At 39.5% G+C, this 24625-nt stretch overlaps 1 protein-coding gene and 1 long non-coding RNA gene across 23 annotated transcripts in view; both read left to right on the forward strand.

The window, feature by feature from the left end:
* The window catches only part of LOC122631257 (mediator of RNA polymerase II transcription subunit 15-like), a 379865-nt gene that overhangs the window by 302507 nt on the left and 52733 nt on the right, over positions 1–24625 (forward strand). The window lies entirely within an intron of this gene.
* LOC122631348 lies at positions 6779–11091 on the forward strand. The gene is made up of 2 exons (XR_006327691.1): positions 6779–8020; positions 10306–11091. It is a non-coding gene; the product is annotated as an uncharacterized LOC122631348 (long non-coding RNA).

Here is a 24625-nt window from a genome sequence, read left to right on the forward strand (position 1 = left end):
CGACGCTTTTATTCGCGGAAAGCTTGAAATCGCGAGAGAAGAAGAAAGAGATAGATAGATAGAGAGAGAGAGAGAGAGAGAGAGAGAGAGATGAGGAAGAAGGAACGAAGAATAGTAGAAGGAGAAGAACGAGAAGGATAAAGAAAATGACTCGTCTCTCTGCTGGCGTCATCCATTTCTAGGAACGTTTCAACGTGGCTCGTGTCCCTTTACCTCGGCAATCTTGAATCTTTTTAAATGATGTCACAACGAGTATGAGAATAATTCTTCGAGTCCGGTAAAGTAAAATCATCCGAGGGTTTCTATTTTCTCGACGTTTCCTTCTCCGTCCTTTTCTTTTTCTTTTTCTTTCTCTTTCCCCTTTCTCCTTTCTCTTCCACTTGGATTCGTTCGTAGCGAGAGAACGAACAAGCAAGCAAGGAAGCAAAGCTTTTGCTCATCGACGAGAGAACGAAAACGAGTTAGTCTGTTGGTCTCTTTCCGCGAAACTTGACAACTCAAAGAGTTGTACGAAAAGTTAGAGACGTTAAAAAGGAGAAAGAAAAAAAGAGAGACAGACGGAGTATAAGGATGAGAAAGAAAGAGAAAGAAAGAAAGAGAGAGAGAGAGAGAGAGAGAGAGAGAGAGAGAGAGAGAGAGAGAGAGAGAGAAAACAAGTAAGGAGTTAGTGTAGTCCGGTGTTGGTAACGCTTCTAACGGTATGATGTAGAGCAACTGCAGAAATTACTGGCAATTACAGGGACGATTTATTAACTTTGAAAAGTGGCTATCTCGTAGTGCAGGCTAGCGAAACGAGGCGAACGAATAACCGAGGTTTTGCTATCTCTCTCTCTCTCTCTCTCTCTCTCTCTTTCTCTCTCTCTTTCTCTCTCTCTCTTTATCTTTATCTTTTTATCTCTTTATGTCTCTCTCTCTCTCTCTCTCTCTCTCTCTCTCTCTCTCTCTCTCTCTCTCTCTCTCTCTCTTTCTTCAACGAAAAGTACGCGTCGAAATATTGTAATGAATGCGAAATAACGAGCCACCAGTGAGAAACGAGGAGAGGAGTAGGAGTAGGAGTAAGAGGGGTAGTAGGAGGAGGAGATATCGTCTGCAATTACGCGAATTAAAAAATTAACCGACGCTTTAGCAGTTAGCCAGAATCCATAACGGCGATAAATCGTGCTACCACGGATTTTCCTGTCATTATAATATTAATTATTATCGCTCGGAGTACCGTGAAAGTTGTAACGCAAATATTAATTAATTAAACTGTTCCAAGTAACGTTCTCGCTCTTTGTACTAGGACGAATTATGAGAATGAAATCTAACAGCTGTTCTCTCTCTCTCTCTCTCTCTCTCTCTCTCTCTCTTTCTCTCTCTTATTCTCTTTCTCGTCAGACAAAGTTTCCGAGAAAAAGAAAAAGAAAAGAAAAGAAAAGAAACGATGTCGTTTAGCGAATAGAATTCACGTAATTAGAATATATTAATATATATATATATATATATATATATATATATGTATATATGTATCTTATTCCTCCACCCCTCACCCCTCTCGTCGTATTAGCCACGTTTTTCATCAACAAAGCGATAATGAGTAACCGATAACGAAGGGGGTCTGTACCTATTCCTATTTCTATCCCTATCCCTCGCACGATGCGATATGAGCCGACGAAAAAATTAATTAATTAATTAATTTACGAGGCATTTTAGGCAGTTGCTGCCAGTGCGTTTAATCATTATGATGTATATTAGTAGCGGCGTGGAACGGAATAATACCGATGATCGTGGAACAGTCGATCACGATGGGCGCGGGCGTTAATGGAAAATGAAATTGTGGTAGGAGTATTAGTAAGAGAATTTGGATTATCCGCCGCTTAATGGAAACTCTATTAACGACGGCATATTGTTTTCACGGAATAACCGAATCGTGAAAAAGGATCGCTTGATCTTTCAAAGTAAAATACGTCGAATCGTTAGATACATCTACTATCTTAAACTCGAGAAGACGATGGAGATGATTCAAACGGGTCTTGATTAATTTGGAAAGAAAATTATCGAACTTTGATTAGGAATCCTAAAAGTGTTGGATTCCTTCGGCAAAACCTTTCGAGAACTGAGAATCGAGAAATAGAAAGAGAAGGATATACAGAGACAGTTTGGATAGTTTTCGACTCGGTGAACTTAAAGTTCAAACTGAAGAAAGTTGAGCCGGGACGCTTATATTCGTTTAAAACGGTTAATTGCGACGTTGCGATCGTGGAAGAAGGACGCGTCGCGTTTTCGAAGGCTTTAAATGTCATTTCGATCGATCGGTCGTTAATCATTCGATTTAGAGGAGATCCGTCAGAGCGGCCGCCGGTATCGGCGAGCCAGGTTGTTCGGTGTCGACGAGATCAAAACTCCCTTCGGATGGAAAATTTTCTTCTCCTTCTACCTACCCCCTTCGTCTTGCGCGAACGAAACTCCGACGAAAAAAATAAAAGAGTAGTAAAGAAGGTGAGATGGGGGATGAAGAGTGGTGGTGGCAAAAAAAAAAAGAGAGAGAGAGAAAGAGAGGGAAGAAAAAATAACGAGAAAAAGAAGGAGAAATACTAAAAAAAAAGAAAAAGAAAAAGGAAAAGGAAAGAAGGGGAAGAGAGACAGAGAAAGAGAGAGAGAGAGAGAGAGAGGTTGATTGATGCTAGTGAAAAGTTAAACCCGGTTTTAAATCCGTTTAACAGAAAATTAATGTTTCGCTGCTTGGCCCCGATAACTCGACATAATACCTAGAGCTCTTTGCTAAAGCAATTTCTCCGTAGAAAAGTTCCTTTCTCTCTCGGTACGGTACCAAATGCAGCTGGTACCGTACCAGTTGCGTGTTACTTTTGACACGACGCTTTCGTTATTCGAAGCAAGTAACACGTGCCTCCAAAATATCGTCTCGATCGTACGATCGTTGTATTTCACTGTACTATGGTAAACAAGTTCTAGTTTTGAAAAGATGGCGAACTAGCTCTCTAGTATCTCTCTCTCTCTCTCTCTGTTTGTCGTAGTATTCTTTCTATCTTCTCTTTTCGAAACGAGATTTTAAAAGCACTCGTTATATTTTGGTCCCTTTTGATTTCAAGAAAATCGATGTTCAACAACGGTGTTTTCGTTCTCCACGTTATTTGGGTTATAAAACACTTGAAACGTAGGGTTTATGAGCTTCCAAGTGGAATAGAATATCTCTCATAAGAATGTTTTTTCTCTATATCGTTTCCCCTTTAGATCATTCTATCAACCACTCATCCATTCTCACCCTCCACCACTCCGTAGGAATATCTACTCTGATGTTAATTAATCTTCTAACGACATAATCGCGTCGGACTAATTTTTCCAATATTTTCCGAGTCGATCACTCGAAAGAGGTTACTGCCTTTTTTGCTGCCGTAATTTTATCGGCGAAAAACTTAATTTTTTATTGCATATGATATGTTCTCTATCTTTATATACACGTATGTATTTATATATATATATGTATATGTTTGTGTGTGAATGTATATATATATATATATATATAATATGTATGTATATAATTCGTGTATAAATAGTAGAATATATCTACGCGTCTGGAAAGAGCCTCACGTCCTCGTAGATTTCGTGAGTCAGGATAATATACAGATAATTCCATTAGGAGCGACTTGTGACATAGTTATCGCTGTAAGAAATATGTAAGCCCGTCTTCGCCGACTATATTTCTTGTCTACGAAGATGAATATAGTATCATAATCGTGATGTTACTTGGCTTAAATTATCAAGCTTTATCGTAGGGTTAAGTAATAAGATATATATATATATATATATATATATATATATATATATATATATGCATAAATGGTTACAACATGGTATACTTGTAATTATCTTCGAACGTAACGCTCGTAAATCATCATGTAGAAAAGGTGAATTTGTTTTATTATATCCATCATTCTTTTTAACTTTTCTGTACATCATGAAGGAACTTTTGACGATTGAAGACGGTTGCACGCTATACTTAATAGGTACTTTAGTCGTAAAACAATTCTTTTCGCAAAATATATTTCCAGCCTACTTCTTATATCTCAGAATAACTTTCTTCCTCGTTAAAAGACGTAGCTAATAACGACGATAATAATATTAACGACAAACAACAAATAACGTTAGTAATAATAACAGCAATAACAATGATAACGATAAAAATAAAAAAAGATATTCGGCTTCGTTTTTGAACGAAGCCTAATAATTATAAAATCGACGACACAATGTCCTGTTTCTCAGTCGTCCGATGTCTTTTAGTTACCAACCAAATCCAGACCAAGAATCCATTAAAGTGTAACGACGGCACCACCTCAACGTCATTACAAACTTCACTCGACTACTTCGTAATGGTTACATCGGCCACTAGACAAATTCTCAGACGCGTAACGACCGACTCGATGAGGCAATCCACTCCGAACTCTGAAACTTGTCCCCTTCTAGTGCTGTTATATCGACGGAAGTCTTAATTCCTATCTGACTGTACGTATGTCGAGATTATTCGACGGTGTATGTAAGTACTACTTATACACAGTGATCTAAACGAACCGAAAACTCGGACAACGAGCTGTTCTTTCGTGATACCGACACGCACGATACCGAATAAAAATATATATAATTTTCTTTTCCGACCACGCCCATATATCATCGACATATCTATCTATTTGATATTTTCGAGAGATGGTACAAAGAAAGAAAGAAAAAAAAAAAAAAGAAAGAAAGAAAGAAACTGTCTCCTCCAGATTGCATATCATCAGCAATGTAGCTTTAGCTGGTACTAAGAAATCTCTCGTTGACCTCAACGAGAATAATAGAAGATACGATAAGAGACGACGAGTAAGAGAAGGATAAAAGAAAATAGAAGGGTGAAAGAAGAAAAAAAAGAAGAAGAAGAAGAATGAAAGGAAGGGAGTTTCAAGACGAAGAACCCTATCTTCAATCGCAATCGATAGTAGTGTAACCGCCCTAAAGTCCCTGGCCTTCGGTACGATATTTAAATGTCAGGCACATAACACGCGTTCGCCACCTCCATAAGGATAAAAGGGTAGTAGGCAAGGGACTCGTCGTGTTAGCTCCTCGATATATATATATATATATATATATATATATATATATATATATTCTAACATCTCTAACTCACCCTTGTGTTCCAAGTTTCGACCGAACGACCCTTCCTCTTTCTTGTGCTTGCACGCGTTGATTCGCGCGTGCGCGCACGTGCGAGAGAGCACGCGAGCGCACCATCAGAATGTACACGCATTTTCATAGAGTAACGTAGACGTATACATTGAAACGTTATTAAACTCGAAGGTCTTTGCCTTTCTACCTTGCGAGTAAACATATAAGACTCTCTCTGTCCCTCTCTTTCGCTCTTACTCTTAAGTGTTGCTAACACTTCTCTACGAAATCGTCGTCGTCGTCGTTGTCGTTGTCGTTGTCGTTGTCGTTGTATAGTCGGTGCCGTCTCCGGTCATTTTGTATTCCACGAGAATGTAGGAACTCGTAGAGCCAAGGGAGCAGCCTCCGCAAACTGGCAAGACCCAATTTTCCTTCGGCTGGCTGACTGGCTGACTGCCTGGCTGCTTGGCTACCCTGGGTGTCCCTTTTGTACGAGCTCGACTCCGCGGGAAACGCCTCGCGTTAAGATCTTTACCGAGCAAACGTTATTAATCCGGGAACGCTTACTTTTCCAGCTGAATAGCTTCCTTTTCCTCGACGTTACTCGCTCGCTCGAAGAAAAGGTAAAAGAGTAGGAGGAGGAATACGATGAAGATAGAAAGCGAGAGAACGAGTCGAGAGAAAAGGCTTGTACACGCTATGAGTAGAAAATCTGTCTCTGTGTATATGTATATATATATATACATATATGTATGTGCGTGTATCTGTATGCGAGAGAAAGAGAGAGAGAGAGAGAGAGAGAGAGAGAGAGAGAGAGAGAAACAAGTCGAAAGGCGAACGGTAGAAAATTCAATCGGATAAATAGGTAGGAGAGTAAATGTAAGAAAAGTTTTTGGACTCTTGGCGAAAATGAGAGAAAGAGAGAGAAAGAGAGAATGAAAAAGGGAAAAGAGAGAGATAGATAGATAGAGAGAGAGAGAGAGAGAGAGAGAGAGAGAGAGAGAGAGAGAGAGAAAAGCTAGGTTAAGCTCACGCGGAAACGACGGAGCCACGACGGTGTTGCGGCCATTACGTATTCCCTGGGAGTCAAGCTGCTTTTTCGCGAGAAAGGGCCAAACCCAATTTTCCTCGAGTGCGCGTCCGTCCCTTTCCCTTTGTGTCGTCGCGCGAGAAACCTTCCCGTTAAGATCTTTTTATGGAGCGCGAACGATATTAATCCGAGAATGGTGAGACCATATCTCGGATCTAGACGTAGAATAAAAGCTCCCCTTGGTTTTCTTTTTCATTCGAAAAAGAAAACTATATGTCGAGCTGCAAACTTCGTATATACATATTTACCTACCTATATATATATTTTATATATATATATATATATATATATATATATATCGTTCTTACTTCTTTCTCAACGCGGTAAAGCGTTTTTATGGGTTTTCTTTTTTCTCTATTTATTTTTTTCACAATTTTTTTTTCTCTTTATTTCTCTTCTTCTTCTTCTTCTTCTTCTTCCTCCATCTTTCATTTCATTCGATACCATCGAATTCGTTTTTGCCACGAAAACAATTTTTCAACTTTTCAAATCGAATATTCCTTTTTTTTTTTCTTTTATTTCTTTTTCTTTTTTTTTTTTTTTTTTTTTTTTTACTTCACCGCTCGATATTCCATCCATACGTGGCAAACCAAGGGAGAAAGAAAATAAACGAGCTTAGCAAGCTTCCGTTTAAGTAGGTAGATAGGCAGAAAGTTTATGGCTAATTTTGTCTAATTTATGGTAAGCCGTAGTCGCGGTTACGATTGAATAGGATCTTGTCACGCATTCGCTTCGACGATATTCCAACACCCCTTCTCACTCCTCTCACAAACCACCCACCTCCTCTTGCAGAAGCAGCACCGATTAAAGGGAAAGAGAGTCCACCCAATGTGCTCACGTTCAGAATTTAGGGTTAACGAAATTCGCTTTCCGACCTCGCTTTTACGATCGTCTCTTCGTAAACTTGGAAGTAGTCTTAGTGCGAGGCCCGACCTCTCTGCGTTCCTTACCTTAATAGGATTATTAATTTGCATTTTGAAAGAGAAGGTAGAAAATCGTTTGGCAAAGTCAACGTTTTCAAGCCGCGACGAGTTCGTGGAGTGTGTCGAAAAAAGAAACAAAAGAAAAAAAAAAAAGAAAAGAAGAGAAAAGCAAACGAAAGAAAAAAGAAAGAAAGAAAGGGAGGACGCTGCGACGCTTAAACCTCTTTCACGATATAAGATTCATCCATCTTCGAGTGAAAAACTTGCTCCGCGATGTATCGTACAACATGTCGTCGCGGGTTTCCTATTAAAAAGAAAAGAAAAAAGAGAAGAAGAGGAGGAGGAGGAGGAGGAGGAAGGAAAAAAAGAGGAAGAAGAAGAAAAAGAAAAAAAAAAGGAAGGAAGGAAGGAAGGAAGGAAGGAAAGACCGGGTCCGAAGGACGAAGTGGCGTGTCTCGTAGATAGAGAGAACCGTAAAAACCGTTTCGAAGATAAGAGTCGTTCGAGAAGAAAACTTTTCTTTTTCATTACCCCGCTCGCGTATATCTCCGGAGTTTTACGTCGTTGGAAAAACAACTTTTACATTTTAAGAAGTAGGTACGTTCGAAATTGTACCGCTCCGAGCATTTAACCGCTTTAAACGCAAAGAGAGAAAACCCGTTGCTGATGCTGTTGATGGTGGTGGTACTGTTGGTACTGTTGGTACTGGTACTACCTACTGCTGCTCTTCTTCTCGTTCACGAAAATGACAAATTCATTCGAAAGGCTCCATAAACGTTTTCCCTCTGCGCCTATTCAGAGTGAGTAAGTGAGTGAGACAGAGAGAAAACGAGAGAGAGAGAGAGAGAGAGAGAGAGAGAGAGAGAGAGAAGTGTAACGTAGCATACCCGTAGTACTCGTAATTTATTAAAAATGTCGTAGAGACGCGAAATTCGAAACTCGAACGAGGCTCGCTTCGTTCCGACGTCTTTTCTCCCTCTTTCCACTTCTACATTCGATCGTAGTCGTCGTTTCCTCCCAGTTTCTTCCTACACACCCTCCGATCCCCGATTCCCGGTCCCAGGTCTCAGGTCCCCGATCTCCCTATCTCCGTTGACTCGTTTTCTTCTTCGTATCTCGCCAAGTTCTACAATTTTCAAGGGTTCTTTGCGTTGTGAGCGAACGAGAGAGAAAGAGAAAGAGAAGAGAGAGAGAGAGAGAGAGAGAGAGAGAGAGAGAGAGAGAGAGTAGTATAATATACCAGGGTGACTCGCTTACTACTCAGCTTCGCCATTTACACTCGTTTCTTCGTATGTAGTCGGCGCGTAAAACGATCGGGGATCGTACGAGGCAAAACGAAGGAGCCGAACTAGCAAGAATAGAGAAAAGGAGGGATGGTGTGAGATGGTGATAAAGGAGGAGAAATGGAGATCGTAGAGAAGAGTAGAGAAGACGAGAAAGGAAAGGAAGAAAGAGAAACAGAGAAAGAATCTAAAAGGATGAAGAGAATGAAAGGAGAAGGAGAAGAAGAAGAAGAAGAAGAAGAGAAAGACGACGACGACGACGACGACGACGACGACGACGAAACGACTCCCCTGGGTGTTTCCCAATCAGCCAGACTCCAGAAACTCAACCGTGAGCAACGCCAACCACTATCGTCTAAAATGCGTTCTTCTCTCTTTCCTACTCGCGTATATTTTCTACGTTTCTGTGCTCTTCTCTACGTGAGTGCTAACTCGCTAATGCGCGCATATATATACACACAAAAAGAGAAAGAGAGAATGAGAGATACGTGTGTAAAAGTACGCTATACACTTTATATACATACACACGTACATGTACATCTACCTTGCAAAAAACAGTATCGTACTTTCCTACCTACCTACCTACCTACCTACCTACCTACCTATCCACCCACCCATCTACCTACATACTAACTCGCATACAAACGTGCCTCGCCCGTCTCGGACTCCATTAGTAATCTTTATGCGATCTGTTAACGCTTCGTACTAAGGCAAAAGGTCCTTCGAGGCTTTTTCTATCTCCAACGTCCGTCGTTTACACTTCCGAACGATCCTATCTCCAAAGTTTACCTTCGTGCTCGATATAAACGCGAAATGCTTTCGCAGTTGTCTTCGACCTTTTCTAAATGGTTCGAACGATTAGAAGGGAATGAGAGGGAATGAGAGAGAGAGAGAGAGAGAGAGAGAGAGAGAGAGAGAGAGAGAGAGAGAGAGAGAGAGAATGAGTTAGATCTTGTTTGTACTCTCCCTTTCTCTCTTGATTTTTCTCTTCGTACAGAATACTTATTATTTGATATAATATCTTTTCGAATAAAGCAAACTCGGCAAAGTATATTTCGGTATGGAATATTTTTTTGGAAACGTCGAATTTACGATGTTTTATATATATATATATGTGTGTGTGTGTGTGTGTGTAATGTATGCATAAAAAATAAATTAACATTCTTTTTTTTTTTTTTTTTTTTTTTCCTTAAAAGAATACGCAATGCTTCATAAAGGGATATACGTTTCAACAAATTAGTTTAGTTTTTTCAAAGAAAAACAAGGAATATATAAAAAAAAGAGAGAGAGAGAGAGAGAGAAGGAAAGAAAAAGATATAACCTCGTCGGGTTTTTTTATAAAGAAAAAGAAGAAAAAGGGGAAAAAAAAATTCTAGAAAGATAATACTTTTTTCCATCGTCGAAACGGGGTTACTAATATGGAATATATAAATGGAATAAAAAATTAATTAAAGAATACGCTGCTAGTGCCACGAGCTGTTATAAAAATTTATTGTTAGCAGATTTTCAAATATTCCATATCAATGAGCTCGTATTCCATATCTGTTGCTTTTACGATACTATTATTATTTACGATTAAAAATTGACATAGTTAATTTACGCGTTTTTTTTTTTTTATTTTTTCTGTTACAGGTAAGCTAAAAAGAGTAACAACACAGACGACGACAACAACAACAACAACAACAACAACAATAGTTACAACTACGAGCATATACCTACTGTATCGTATAGTTAATCGAAGATCGAAGAGAGATCCCTTCCAACAAAATGGTAGTAGATCGTTGATCGTTCAGGTAACAAAGCGTCGTCCGATGAAAGCTGCACTCTGGCAAATGCAAAAGAGTGTGTGTGTGTGTGAGAGAGAGAGAGAAAGAGAGAGAGAGAGAGAGTAATGCGAGTTACAAACTCGCCTTCGCGTTGTAACAGCCACTGAAAAGTTTCATCACTCGTGCTTTGTCACAGTATCACAGCCTTTGTGTCTAAACGAGGTTCTTCGTATCGAATTTACCGAGTACCATTACTCTCTCTCTCTCTCTCTCTCTCTTTCTCTCTATCTCTCTGTCTTTCTCTCGAACACGTAATTCAAAACACTTCTAATTCGGTCAGAACTTAAACTTCTTAACGCTCTCTTTCGTATTACTAACGACGAATTAACATCGATATTAACAATGTATCCGACCTGCTTGGATCAAACGTCTATGTAAAAGTACGTAGATAATTACTTACTTTCTACGTGTACGTAGTCGAAGGAAGATTCTATTAAAATGACGTGAACCATAAGGGTGAAAGAAAAAAAGAAAGAGAAAGAGAGATAGAGAGAGAGAGAGAGAAGTAAAGAGGAAACGAGTGCCTATAAACAAGCGTGCAGCACGAAAGTACACAAAGGACTGACTGACTGACTCGTTTTTCTCGAGATCTCGGTCGGTTAATGTTTATTTACTTTAAAAGACTCTCTTATCCCATGGCTCTCTGTAACGATCGCTCGCGTAAACACTCGGCACGGTTAACGCGTAAATTTTCGTATCTACCTGGAAAATAAAACTTCGATAAACATTACCCAGTTCGAACGACAGTTATCTCTTGTATCTAGTAATGAAAGAAGGAAGAGAGAAAAAAAAAAGAAAAGTGAGATAGACGGATAGATAGATAGATAGAAAAAGAGATAGAGAGAGAGAGAGAGAGAGAGAGAGAGAGAGAGAGAGAGAGAGAGAGAAAGGGAGGAAAGGTGTCGGAAATAATCTTCAGGGGTATATAACCCAAAGCGCACAATTTTATCCGTTCTAATCGTGAAAACGGACGTGGAGTTTTGAATGAGAAGGTAACCAACCCTCTCATATCTATTATATATCTCGCGTGCCTTGGGATTTCGAAATATCACAAATAGCCTCCGCTTCATCTCACCCCTATCCACTCGTACGTACGTACGTACGTACGTACGTATGCATTTACGTGTGTACGTAGATATGTGTGTACGTGTGTGTATCGTTGGAATCCGCCATTCATTTGAAACGTAGCGAGACAGAGAGGAGACGTGCCGTTGCGTTGTCGCCGTCATAGTTGCTGCTGCTGCCACCACCATAGACCACCACCACCACCACCACCACCACTACCACTACCACCACCACCATCACTAACACTACTATCCCTACCACTACTATTACTACTACTACTACACCACCATCGCCGTCGCCGCAGGCGTCTAATGCGTCCGTGTAATTTTCGTGAGTCTGCCGTACAATTTCGTGAAATCTAATCTAATATCGTACACGGTTGTAATACCAAGGGTATATGAGGTCAATTGCGCGGCAATAGCTCGCTCTCGTGTACAACGCTTGTCAACCTTCTCGTGTTTGCGGATCCGTAAGTAATGCCAGAGTAGGAGAGACAAAGAGAGAGAGAGGGAGAGGGAGAGAGAGAGAGAGAGAGAGACAAAGTATGTATGTGTGTGTGTGTGTGTGTCGCGTATCCATCTAAAGAGGGGCAAAATCAGGGCTCGTGCATCGAACGTTGCCAACGTGGCTTGAGGGACACAGTCAACACGAAGTTTGCGATCATTTCTCCGATCCCGCAATCCTGTTCCTTTCTCTCTCTCTCTCTTTCTCTACATATATATACGTGTGTGTGTATGCGCGTGCACGCGTATGTACGTATCTCCCTCGTATACGATCTCCTTTGAAGGAACCTATCGATCCCTCCGATCGCCTAATTGTCCTTCCCTTCGTTACTCTCGATGTCAGAAGATCTCAATCTAACAACAGGAAACGTTTCACTCTATCGTATCGTCTCTCGATCGTCATCGCGGTGATCCATCCCAAAGTCTTCGATCGCTAAGATCTTAGCTCTCTTCGAAAGAAACGTTACTTGCCTTGTTGCTCCTACCACTACTGCTACTGCTACTGTTACCTCTGCTATTACTACTGATGCTGTTGTTACCCGTCACACGATCGGCCAATCCTTGTCCTTCAAGTCGACAAATTCCCTTACTTCTTCTTCCTTCCTTTCTTCCTTATACATTGTGTCGTTGTCCTTCGCAAATGGTACGAGTTCGAGTAGTTTCGGTTCATAAATCGAATTTCGATGTTAGTTTGCCAAATCGTGTTTCCTTTCGAAGCCAAGTATCGTATTGCTACGAAGGATTGGAAAAGCGTATACACGTAGTTACGATCGATCGAGAAATCGATCGTGTTTCTATAAGAATTCTCTCTCTCTCTCTCTCTCTCTCTCTTTCTTTCTCGCATTTCTCGAAGCAAGAACTTATCGGCATTCCCGAAGATGTATTCGAAAACGATTTGTGATCGGTGCAGAAGAAGGGAGAGGAAAGAAAGAACGGACGTGATGTAGGTGAACGTTCCAGTTCCTAATAAAGTATTTATCCTTTGTACGGAAAAGGAACTCGCAGGAGAGGGCCGAGCTAGACAGAACGAACATGTAGCTCCTTTTCGCAAAAGGGGGATTGAAAGAGGATAGAGAATATGTACGTAGGTGTTACACCGGGAGTTTCAGTTTCCGGGTGATCTGTGGCTCCCTCGTCGTGAGAATCGATGCCGCCAGCCTCCCAATAACCATACATCCTACGACTATCACACCCCAGGGGTACCTACTATACCCCTGCATCGTATTCGTTTCTCACTCTCTCTCTCTCTCTCTTATTCTTTCTCTTCCTATCTTATGTTCCTTTCTACTTATATTTCTCCCTCTCTCTCTTTCCCTTTTCTCTCTCTCTCTCTCTCTCTCTCTCTCTCTCTCTCTCTCTCTCTCATCTCGGTTACCTTATTACAAACTAGCCAAGTACAACTGTACACAGCTGTACGGTTTACTTAGACGTAAACTTGGCTAAGTTTCGTAGAAAAATTGATTGCGTACTTGGACGATGGGGAGGCTTTCGTTGAAGAAGAACGTGCCCGATCGACTACCACGAGAGATTAGCTGCTTCTCGCGAATCTTTAGCGCTTTAGGTCGAACGCTTGGTTACCGTTGTCGATATATTATCGTCGGAAAACAAGTTTCTCGGCGAAACGACGCCAACTATGAAACGCCCAAGCAAATAGGATAAAACTACCTTTACTCTTCTCGTCGAATCACCCTAATAGGTTCCTTTTTGTTCTTGTTGTTTTTTCCTTCTTTCTTTTTGTTTTGTTTTGTTTTGTTTTGTTTCTTAAGAAAGAAACGTGATGTAAGAGATGTGGATACTGCGATGGGGATTAGTTATTTTTCGTTGGACGTTAAGTACGGACCATAAATTTTTACTTGTCGGAACCCCGTGGAAAAGGCGATACGCGAAAATGAGCTGCCGAAGAACGAGCTGTGAAAATATAAGGGTGTATATATATATATATCTATCTATGTACGTATGTATGTACGTATGTATATATGTATGTACGTATGTATATACCAACGTACGGCCGGTTCTTCTCCTCCAGGGCCAATATCGATTAAACCGTTCTCTCCGAGAGCATAAAATCATATTAAAACGGAATTATCGAATTCTTCGAAATTTATCGCGTCCTAGTTCCGAGAATGTATTCTCGTCTCGGGGACATTAATACTACGACGAGAACCGTTAAGGATCCTGTTTCGAAGAACGAAGAGCTCCGTAAAACGAGCACTTAAGCGCGAATTCTGCGCGCGGTACACCTAAGCGCATCGTATTACCGATTGAAAATAGTATATCCGTAATTTTAACCCCCCAAATGTAACGTCCAATAATCTTTTTTTAGCGATTTACTAAATCGCTTTTTCTCGATCAATTTTTTACAAATGCTGAGCAAATATTTTTCTCTATATATATATATCTCTCTCTCTCTCTTTTTTCCTCCATTAAAACGATCAGCTCTAAAAATGAGACTCTCGATACGCGATAATTTTGTTTACCGACGCGTCACCGTTCATTTTTGATATTGAGTTTCCACCGCATTATATACATATGCGTGTGTGAGTGTGTACACATACATTGTATACTTGGTACCGCGAGACAAGAAATTTTATATGCGTATCGACGAGACAGATCGCGCTCGTGTTACGACCAAGCGATACCGTTCCTGCACGCACGCGTTTTCTTTTTAACGAAATTTAAGAGATTACGGAAGAAACGACGAGATAATACAACCGAAAGAAAGAAAGGAAGAAGGTAGGAAGGAAGGAGGGAAGGAAGGAAAGAAAGAAAGAAAGAAAGAAAGAAAGAAAGAAAGAAAGAAAGAAAAAAAGAAAGCAAGAAAGAGAAAGAAAAAAAGAGATGCAAGGGATAGAACCGCGTAACGTAGATTCCGTGGTCGAAAGAACTCCATGATATTTAATGCCAAAAGAAGCCGTTTTGCGTGTACGCTAAAATAAAAAGGTACAAAATAAAAAATGTAAAAGGGAGGAAAAAGGAAAATTAAAAAGAAAGAAAGAAAGAAAGAAAAAAAAAAGAGGCAAAGAGAGTGTGAATCAAAACAAAACAGGATAATTGCGGTAAAAAGGGTAATTTAAATGGACAAGCTTCTGTTATCCCGTTCCTCTTCTCTCTCTCTCTCTCTCTCTCTCCCTCTCTCTCTCTCCCTCTCTATTTCTCTCTTTTTATCTCTTCTCAATGTCATTGCGTTATAACGACCTAGAGCGAGATAGAGAGTCAGAAAGAAAAAGAGAGATAGAGAAAGAAAAAAAAGATAGATACATAGATAGATAGAGAAAAAGAGAGAGAGAGAGAGAGAGAGAAAGCGAGAGAGAAAGAAAGAGAAAATATACTATACAAAAGCGTTGTGCTTTGGGTCGACGCGAAATGCGATATCGGTGTCAAATAAATGGAGTTTAATTCGCGCTTACGGAACGATATCTCCGCGCTTCTCACCCTTCTTTTCCGCACCGTTAACGGTACTCTCGCTTCTCGCTCGTTCTCTATCCTATCTACCTTTCTCTCTTTCTCTATTACTCTTTCTCTCTTTCTCTCTCTTTCTCTTCGCGTTGGGTGGTAGAGAACGTTGCGTCTCTCTCGTTCGTAGGGACGGTCAGACCCGCTGGCTATGTAGACACTCCGTACGGCAGTATTTATGGAAATGAACCGAGGTAGTTTGAACCCTCTTTCGTTTTCCGTCCTTCTTTACTACCCTCTCTCTCTCTCTCTCTCTCTTTCTCTCTTCTCTTCTCTTTCTCTTTTACTCCTCTTGGTCGTAGCATCTATCCTCGTTTCTCTTGTACGTTTTAGTTTACGCACGCTTTTGGTCGACCTTCGAATTTCTCTGTCTCTCTGTTTCTATTTCCATATCTTTCTCTCTCTCTCTCTCTCTCTCTCTCTCTCTCTCTGTTCTTCATATGCAGAAATCCGCACACAGCTGCTATATATTCGAACGGATGCTACATACACACTCTTGCTACTGTTTGCCCATCTAATTACCTCGAATTCGTAAGTTACGAGTATCATCCGACACGCCTACCGCTCACACCCCTCTCATTACTTTTATTCTTATAATAATTTTCGTAGGAAAGAACCTGACTACTGCGTGCCTATCTTCTCTCTCTTTCTCTTGTTTTTTCCTTCGTTCGTCCTTTTCTTTTTCTTTTTTCTCGCCTCTTTTTATCCCACCAAGCTACGTTTATTTTCGTTCCTATCTTCCTTCCGGATACACGCCCTTCTCCTCTTCCTCCTCCTTCTTTTTCTTTTTCTACCTCTTCCCTCCTCGTTACTTCGTGTTCTTTTTCCGGTTGCCCGTCGTTACGGATGATACTTTTCCCGGCTCTAAGGTCATTCGATTTGTTCGGATTTCGTGCTAATTGAGCCATGTTTCCGGTGCTCGCTTAACGTCTCTGGTGATGAAATAGCCAGACGTGTTAATGAAAGGAAAGAGAGAGAGAGAGAGAGAGAGAGAGAGAGAAAGAGAATGTTTCGTTTATACGTTTGTCGAACGAAAAATTCAATTTACATAAACAAACATACATACACATCTATATATTTATAATTATATCCTTAATTTCATATTTTTTCATAAATAAACAATATGAATGTGTATATATACACATATACATATACATATCACACATATACATATGTGTTTATCGTGATTAAATAGAAAATGTAAATACGTTAAACAATGGAGGAAAGATAAACAGTTTGTTTACAGATAATATTGTATCGCGTAAGAATTGAATTGATTGCCTCGAGAGACTCGTTCGGAGGTAAAGGCTTTCGCCATCGTTTATACGAAAGATCGAGAATACCAAATAGAAGATGGAAAATAATCCTCAGTCGGTCTAACGCGAATCGAGACAAGGTAAATAACCCCGGTTAACGGAGTTACGACGAACGATTTACAGGAAACTCGATGTCTCGATAATCCCTTTTCCTTCGTACCTTCATCCCCGCGTTGATCTCACTCTCTACGAGACGAATGGAATTTCGTTAAGAGGAGATAAATCAGTGACGCGAGAGTTAATGCATAGCGTGGGTGACAATTTCTCGAACAATTGCGGAACACACCTTCTTATCGGTTAATGGCGAAAGCTTAAAGACTGGAAATTAGAATTGGATAAAGACGAGATAATACGAATCTTCTTCCTCCGTTATCTTCAACATGAATTAATGTATCTTTTTTTATCTTCTTTCTTCTCCTCTTTTTTTTTTTTACGATTTATTATCTTCTCTTTTCTTTTCTTTTCTTTATTTCTATTTCTCATCAAATAAAATCAGAAAAGTATTTCTTTATCGATACTCTCTCTCTCTCTCTCTCTCTCTCTCTCTCTCTCTCTCTCTCTCTCTCACCTTCTTTAAAACTTTATTCTTTACTTAAGACTACGATTAATTTCGAACAAATAAACGAAACATTCAAAGGCATACAAAAGAATCGAGTTTTTAGAGACGAGAAAGGGGAAAAGAAGAAAGAGACAAAAAAAAAAAAAAGAGAAAAAATGAGAGGAAGAATCAATAGAAAGACAGAGAGAAAGAAAAAGAAAAAGAACAAGAAAAAGATAAAGATAGAGATAGAGATAGAGATAGAGATAGAGTCATTCGTCGGAGATACTTTGGTAATTGAAGTAGTCATAAGAAGATCAGGGCGGACCGCCTTGAGCCAGTCCTCTCCTGTCTCTCCAGTTTGCAGTTGACATCCGCGAATTCTACTTGCAACCTGTTGCTCTCTCTCTCTCTTTCTCTCTCTCTCTCTCTCTCTCTATCTCTCTCCATTTCTTTCTCTCTTTCTACCATCCTCAACAGCCTCTCCCTCTAGTCTTCTCCCTCTTCTCCTTCTCTACCCTTTCTCTCTCTTTCTCTCTCCAACATTTTCTCTCCCTACTAGCATCTCTCTCGGTCCCTCCGACCCTTGCCTTTCTCACTCACAAAACTCTCGTCTCCTAAGCGTCGCCGCGGTCCGCACCTAAGTGCATTCCGCGCTTTAGAATCCTCCCTTCGTAACGTATGCCTCCGTAATCGCCGCAGGCCGCACTCACGCGCAAAAGTACCGCACCGGAGACTCGTTTCTTCTAAACTTGAAACGTACTTGCGCAATCAAATGAACGATGCTACTTCTCTCTCTCTCTCTTTCTCTCTCTCTCTCTCTCTCTCTCTTTCTTTTTCTTTCTGTCTATCTCATTCTCTGTCTTTCTCTTTCTCTGTCTTTCTCTCTTTCTCTCTTTCTCTTTCTCCCTCTCTTTTCATCCCTTTCTCTATCTCTTTTCCTCCGTTTCTCTACTTTTATTTCTCGAAGTATTAAACACACGACAACGGTATAATCGTATAAAATTTTCTTATTTTCCCATATACAATGCATTAAATTCCCATAAAAATGCATTATTGCATATTCAATTTTCATGCATGGTTGTAAATAATGGACAATTTTTTTTTCTTTTAATCACTCCTTATATATACATAGCTACGTATAAACCCGAAGGTTGATTTTTCATCGCGGTCGAATAATATTTTAGAAATTCTTGACGACCTGTTATCAAGACAGAGACAGAGAGAGAGAGAGAGAGAGAGAGAGAGAAAGAGAGAGAGAGAGAGAGAGAGAGAGAGAGAGAGAGAGAGAGAGAGATTATCGTACTAAGAACATTTTCATCGGCGATAAATTCTGATTCGTACTTACCTGCTTCACGGGTGGTCGTATTTACGTCACAATCGATCGCGCTATAAACGTGCATCCATCGTCTTAGTCTTTATCTCGATAGAAAGATAGTCCAAGAGGAACAGAGACAGAGAGAAAGAAAGAGAGAGAGAGAGAGAGAGAGAGAGAGAGAGAGAGAGAGAGAGAGAGAGAATACTCGTAGGTCAGACAGTTACACGACTTACGTGTGCGTCGAGCGAAAGCGGAGAAATTTACATGTTACTGCGAAATGGTTGCGTGTAAGAACGCTATACGTTAAAGTTCTCGTCGACGGCGGAGGTTGACATCGTCTCGTAAATGGAAATGGCTCTCTGCCGCGTCGCATAACGCGTTTTACCATTCATCGAAAGAAGCGTTCCGCGTTTCTCTCTCTTTCTCTCTCTTTAAAGCGGATGCCACGTCGTCGTGTGCCACCTATCGCGATACCGCAATGCGTTTCCGCGAATTCAAAACGTTCCTTTTTCTCTTTTCTTTTTCTTTCTTTCTTTCCGATCGATCGATCGATCGTTAACGACGATAATGAATGACCGAATAATTTAACGACGATATTTGGACATCGTTAAAAATAATACATATTGTAAATATCAAGTGGATTTTAAATAAGGGATATTATTACAAATAATACATATATTATCGTTACAAATATTATACGTATTAGAAATAATCCAGACGTAATTGTCGATAGATACTTATCCGTATACGATCATACGAAAGAGGAGTGTCCTTCTTTACTTCATTTTCGATAATCATCCGACTGATTTATTGACGCGTTGTAAACGACAGCCGTTGCCATCTACAAAAAGCACAAACAGGCTGTGTATATAGAGAAGAGGTTGTCTTTCGTAATCCTACGAGGAACATCTGCGTGGATTTCTAGGTGGCTCGAATACGGAGACATTTTAAGCTCACGGGAACTCGTCTTTCTCTTTGGCTCCCCTTCAAGGAATTTCGGTCTACGCGATGCTCTCTTTCTGAAGCTTATATATATATATATGTGTGTGTGTGTGTGTGTGTGTGTGTGTGTGTGTGTGTATACATATATATATAAATATATATATATATATATATAGGACCAGATGTCCTGCCACCTTGGCGCAATCAACTTCAAATGCCTACTCGTGAATTCACATGCGGCCGTCTTCCGCCTTTCGGAATTTTTCGGAGGCATTACGGTGAGTTAAAGAAAGAAAGAAAAAAAAAAAGGAAGTGAAAGAGAAACATAGAGATAAGAAAGATAAAGACTATGGTGTTATTAACCCCCATTAGCCAGAAATCTCGTTTTTCTAATAATTACAGACACGCGAGGTCGCATCTGCCAGTCGATCGAGATAAAGAGCGTTAAGCAGCTGCGGTCGAGCCAGCTGTTTTTACGCTCCTCGTTCATGCGTTTAATCACGCGAAATTACGTCGACGCGATCAGAAGAAGGAGGGTAAAGAAAATAAAACGAAACAAAACAAAACAAAACGAAACGAAACGAAACGAAATAATAAAAATCAAGAAGAAGAAGAAGAAGAAGAAGAAGAAGAAGAAATAAAAAAAGGGAAGGAGATCGATCGATAAGCATTCTCTATCTAATTTTCGACTTCGAACTCGTGATGTACGCGAGTTCGGTGTGATGCTTAGAAACGTAGAAAAAAAAAAAGAGAAAAAGAAAAAAAAGAAAAAGAAGGAAAAAATGGTAGAGGGGAGATATTGCTATCGTTCGAGTTACCGTCTCGCATTAAGATGTGAGTCACGTCTTTTTCTGCGTTCCAAGCTAGAAATATCTCCAGGAGAGGATCCGGCCACCTTCCTCTTCTCCTCGGCACACGAAAAGGGCGACACATTTCGTTCTCGTTCGAAGACACACATACGTACATAGACATATACACATTTTCTCTCTCTCTCTCTCTCTCTCTCTCTCTCTCTCTCTCTCTCTCTCTCTCATTCCTCTTTGGTCCCTTTACAAGGTGGAAGGAGAGACTCTCTCGTACCGATGCGGAGACGCGTTTTCTCTCTCTTACTCTCTCTCTTACTTGCACAATTCGTAGAGAGAAGAGCACCAGATGTCCTACTACCTCGAGCGCAATCTACTTCGAATGCGTCCCCACGAATTCACATGCGGACGTGCTTCATGCAAATGTCTTTCTTGCTTGGCTCTCTCGTAAAAGAAGACCCCTGTGCTCTGGCGTTCATTAAAGTTATTAGTTTTGCGAGACTCGACGGGCGTTCCAATATTCTCAAAGGGTCGTCGTAGCGGCGTACGAGATTCGCGTATATTTTGTTCGGTCGTTTTAGAAATATAGGAAAGAATCGATGGTATCTTCCTCGTATTGAAATTATGCATTGATATTACCACTTTCTATCTATCTATCTATCTATCTATCTATTTATCTATCTTTCTTTCTTTCTTTTATAGTCACGACGACGAAGACGAACGAATCGACTTCTCGTGTTTCCGGCCACTCGGAAATACGACGAATTCCAAAGTCGAGTGGTAGGATCGAGTTGCGTTTCCCGCATCGTTCCATCGAATCTCGAGACTTTATTCAAATTTCAGTGAAGTCGATTAACCGGTCGATTTCCTTGGATTTACCATAGACGAAAAGAAAAAGATATATATAGATATCTACATAAATTAAAGATTATATAGATATCTATATAAAATAAAGATTTATATAGATATCTGTATAAATCTATTATTTATATTATATATAATATAGATTTATATAAACATTTATATATATATATATATATATAGATAGATAGATAGATAAATAAAGAGAGAGAGAAAATTTCGACTTTCGTGGCTAATAGTTTGAGCTTACACGAACGACGATGAAAAAGAGAAAAGTGAGAAGATAATAGAACAGAGAGTTTCTCTCTCTCTTTCTCTCTTTTTTAAAATCCCTTACGCTACGCTGAACGTCTCGGGATCCATCGCAGTCGAATGTCTTTTCCACTTTGACGCAATCTACTTTGGAGCACTCGAACGTTCCAACGGATTTTCGCATCCGCTCGGTATCACGCGAGGAACTTCGTAGCCGCGCGTTTGCGATCGGGTACAAAAGATATCGTCCGTACACGACGTCCATTAAAGTTATTAGACACGAGTCCTCTCTGGATTCTCATTCCTTGAAACTATTTCTATCTTGAACGCTTCCCGCTCCTGGTACTTGTTGGTCCGATGCTTCGTTACCGGAATGAAAGTTTCACGGATTAGATACTTGATTTTACCTTTCTGTCTTTTAAAAGCACACGTAGAAAATATATTAAGAGTTAAAACTAACGCTTCACGAGCTTCCTTTACGTTTCGTTTTTCGTCCTGTTTTTCATTTTATTAAAACAATCGTTCCTTCGGTTCTCCCGATTTCGATCAATCTTTTCAAGACACGAAACACTTCTATCTTATTCTTTTTTTTTTTTCTTTCTTTCAGTTCTCTTCTCTTTTTTCTTTTTTTTTTTTCTTCTTTTTTCTTCTTCTTTATTCTCCTCTTTCTCAAAATATCAACGATCAACGACAAGAAACGTGGTCGCGGATAAGAGCCCTCGAGTACTTTTTTAATAAGCAATAGCGTTTGCCTTCGAGATAAGAGCGACGGAAAAGTAAGAGACGAGAAGAAGAGGAGGTACAATGGCAAAGAAAAAAAAAAAAAAAAGAAAAAAGGAAAAAAAAAGAAAAGAAAAGAAAAGAGAAAAAAAGAAAAGAAAAGGAAGAAAAAGTAGGGAATAAGGGAGAATGGATATGCCTCTCGCAGCCCTTTTTCCCTTTTTAGATCGTCGCAAAAGGGCACACGAGCACAGGGTGCCTCTCGTAGATCGTCGAAGGGCCGAAAACCTTATTTCGCCGCGTGTACCCTCTAGTCAATGAGACTTACCCCTTTTCTCTTCGTTCACCCTTTTTTTGCTCGGTCAACGTGGCGAGAAAAAAAGAAAAAGAGAGAAAAAGAAAAGAAAGAGAAAAAGACTAACGGACCTGCTGAGTTGGTCGTAGCGTGAACAAAAAAAAAAAAATAAATGAATGAATGAATGAATAAATATATGAATGAAAATATAAAAAAAATAATAAGAAAAAATACGATCTCGCTCGAAATAATCTGCTTGAAAATCATCCCGTTTGATTTTTACTTTCTCGTTCGTCGTCGTTCGTCGTCGACGTCTAACCTCGTTTTAACGACTTTCCCTTATTTTCAAGTACTACGGAAACTCTCGTAAATTCGAGAAACGGCACCGGCCCTGCTAACGTCGTAACTTACACGTGACAAACTTTCGATGACTAATTGCGCAACATTTACATGGGGAAAGCCGTTGCGTGGCGTTAGAAAGGGCCTCTAGACGTTTAACCGTGATTTACAATGCCCCGTGAATAAAATGTCCCGTTTGCAGAGTATAAGTACTTACAACCAAACAACACCGACTCTAATCAAACCGTACTGGTCTTATTCTTCTTCTTCTTCTTCTTCTTCTTCTTCTTCTTTTGCTTCTTTGACTTTTTTTTATTTGCTTTTTTTTTTTATCTTTCTTCGTTTCGATACCACAATCGACGTTTCAAACATTCCCGATCTAATCGTAAATTAATTTCACGAACTACGAACTTCCTTCTCTCATTCTTTTTTCGTTCAAACCTTAACGAGATTTAACAATGAAGAAACAGAGAAAGGGATGCGAGTTTGGTGTCGAGGTAGAAAATCGAATAAATAAATGGCGTCGTCGATATCTCTTATCTCGCGTACGCAATTTTATATTTAATCCTCGTCCCGCGTCGAAGGCTTCGCGAAACCTAACTCCCTCGAAGTTTGCCGATCGCTTCCAATAAACGACATCGTCGAACTTTTAACGAAGTTTATCCCCCTGCAACTTTTATCTCTCTCTCTCTCTCTCTCTCTCTCTCTCTCTCTCTCTCCCTCTTTCTCTCTTTCTATCTATCTATCTATCTATCTATCTCTATCTATTTATCTATCTATCTATCTCCCTTTCCGGAGCAAACGCGTCTCGAGAAAGTACAACCAATGGAATGAAATTTTCTCAATGAAATTTCGAATTACGGGGAAGCGTCGTCACGTTTGGAAATAAATGAAATGAATTCGTAAAATTTTCGAAACACGAATGGGCTGTCTTTTAAATTAAAATAAAAGAGATTAGTGATAACAAAAAATAAATAAAATGAAATGAATATAGTAAGGAGGAGAGAGAAAGAAAGAGAAAGAGAAAGAGAAAGAGAAAAGAAAATTAAATTTATATATATATATATATATATATATATATATATGTCTATGCATGTATCTACATATGTATATATATATATAAAATAATATATATAAACTAACTAAATAAATAAATAAACAAATAAATATTATTAATATTTATATTAATAATAAATAAATATAAATAGTTACATATAAATATATATACATATATATAAAGTTAAAAAGAAAATAGGAAATGTAGAGAATATGGGTGTTACTATAAATCACAAGGACGACAGAGACACGGTAGAACGATTCGGAGGACAACAAAGTTCTCGGAGGTAAAGCGAGCGTGCCAGGCCCGGAAACGGTGGCATTGTCTAGGACCCCTTCTCTACTTCCGGCGCGCAATGTTTCGCCTGTCTTGCGAATCGTGCAGTGCAAATTTCGAAGGCAAGGAAGGTAAGGTAAGGAAAGGAAAGGAAAGGAAAGGAAAGGCAAGGCAAGGCAACGTGCAGCAGGTGGGCACGCACCTGGAGCCGGATTATTTCGTGTTCCACCCTCGGAGAGAATCTACGGCTTTTATACAGTCCCTTCCACGAACTAGTCAAGATATCCTTGAATATCTTTTCCATTTTTCTCTGATTTCTTTTGCACGAACAAATTCGTTATCGATCTTAAACGATTCGTTCTTAAATACTTACGCATTTATCTACGTTAAATTACGTATTACGTGTTCTCCAAATTTTATACACGTGCCTGTACAAATATATTCTAATACTTCTAGTTCTATTTTACTTTATTATTATTTGTTTTCTTTGAATTTCATCTTTTCTTCTTCTTCTTCTCTTGCTAGGATATAACGAAGAAAAATTCGTATTCGAAAAATTATATATTTCAATAAGTTTTATTTTACTTTACTTTTATTTATCCATTTATTAATTTCTTTTTTTTTTTTTT

Source organism: Vespula pensylvanica, chromosome 1 (genome assembly GCF_014466175.1).
Source record: "Vespula pensylvanica isolate Volc-1 chromosome 1, ASM1446617v1, whole genome shotgun sequence".
Classification (NCBI taxonomy): Eukaryota; Metazoa; Arthropoda; class Insecta; order Hymenoptera; family Vespidae; genus Vespula; species Vespula pensylvanica.